Source organism: Ascaphus truei (assembly GCF_040206685.1).
Source record: "Ascaphus truei isolate aAscTru1 chromosome 13 unlocalized genomic scaffold, aAscTru1.hap1 SUPER_13_unloc_3, whole genome shotgun sequence".
In the NCBI taxonomy this organism is placed as follows: domain Eukaryota; kingdom Metazoa; phylum Chordata; class Amphibia; order Anura; family Ascaphidae; genus Ascaphus; species Ascaphus truei.
In genome coordinates, this window is record NW_027453847.1 from 1,062,250 (window position 1) to 1,064,059 (window position 1,810).

General features: G+C 41.9%; 1 pseudogene; it reads left to right on the top strand.

The window, feature by feature from the left end:
* Positions 1-243: 243 nt before the first annotated feature.
* LOC142474044 (U1 spliceosomal RNA) lies at positions 244-379 on the top strand (annotated as a pseudogene).
* Positions 380-1,810: the final 1,431 nt, after the last annotated feature.

Genomic DNA, 1,810 nt, shown 5'->3' on the forward strand with positions numbered 1-1,810 from the left:
AGTATTGGGAGCTAGACCGTGGAAGGCATACCCGGATGTTTAGAGAGATATAAGAGAATTTACGTTGGGATAGATGAATGTAAAGTTTATTTCAGAACTTTAAGATTGGGTGGGGGTTATTTGTGAGTTTGAAGATATATATGTTTTATTGCGTTTATGCTTGGGAATACCCAATGTTGTAACAGTTATTTCTGTGGAAATAAAAACCTTTAAAAAAAAAAAAAAAAAAAAAAAAAAGCCACGATCCTGCAGGCGGCTCTCCCAGGGCGAGGCTTGCTCATTGCACTTGGAGCTAGCTGACCTCTGCGATTTCCCCACATGCGGGAAACTCGACTGCACAATTTCTGGTAGTGGGGGACTGCGTGCGCGCTCTCCCCTGTTTTTCGACTGTTAGAAAAAACAGAAACAAAAATCAACAACAACAACAACAACCACCACCACCCACAGCACAGGTGTTTGTTCAGACAAGCTGCTATTGCCACTGCTTGGGCTTTGGGCCTGGTCAATGTTAGACTTATGGCACTTCAGATATGGAGGATTTTTGGGGGGCAAATAAAAGGTTAAAAAAAAAAAGTATCAGAGATATGCAAGTTGTGATACATCTCAAAAGAATCTGTGCACCATGTAACTCCCCCAACTCCTCCTACTGACTCTCCCCAAGGTGCATGCTGGGGCAGAGACGCAGACTGTGATACATCTCATTATAATCTGTGCACCATGTAACTCCTCCCCAACTCCTCCTACTGACTCTCCCCATGGTGCATGCTGGGACAGATGCAGAATGTGATACATCTCATTATAATCTGTGCACCATGTAACTCCCCCCCAACTCCTCCTACTGACTCTCCCCAATGTACAAGCTGAGGAAGATGGGGCACAATTTGGAGCAAAAGGCTTAGATACAGTAAATACAGTAAGTGCAGGGTTTTGCTCCAAAATTGCCTTGATACATAGACCACAGAGAGAGAGCTTCAAATGTGTTTAAAAAGGAGAAATACTGAGCCTGGCCTTAGTAGGAGCTGACAAATGACTGATTGTATCCGTGCAGGTGGTGTTATTTATTCTGTTTGACATACACAGTAACTTCTCAGCGTTTTACATGTGACATACATAAGGGGATGATACTTTATCTTGCCATGAAGTCAATGCATTTGAACCCAGTGATACAGTATGTTGATCCCACTGCTGTCAGTGGCACTGTCCATATGTGTACTTGTGTCACCCAATGTACGTAATACAATGTATCACAGCAGCTGTGATTTTTATGACTGCTACTCTAGTTAACCACTTCTCAACCCCTTGAAATTAAATGTCAAAGTAACTGATTTCTCTATTATGACATCACGAGACAGCATCATTGAGCCTCCTAGGAGATGCCAGCAGCCGTGTTCTGTAATGACATCATGGAATCGCCTTAGAGACTGAGATAAATACACAAATGTAAACTTGTTTGTGCGTGACTTGAATTAGTTCCCAAAGGAAACCGGTAGTTTCGTGGACATCTCAGAGATAGGAAAAGTGTGGTGCTGTACAGAGAGACTAATTATCTCCACCTTAACTCTGTATCATGGCAGGTAGGAAGCAACATGACCTTTAAATACTGTACCAAAAAAGAAATGGATAATATCTATATTTTTTAATTGTTTACTTGCACAATGTTTTATGGGGTACAGAACAGATAATATGACTCATATCAATGGATGGGAAAAAGAAGACGGATGGGGGGGGGGGGGGTAGACAACACACAAGGGGTTAGGTACGTGGCCTTGATCGGATATTTTTTTTATAAATGTCAATACTGATCTCTTAT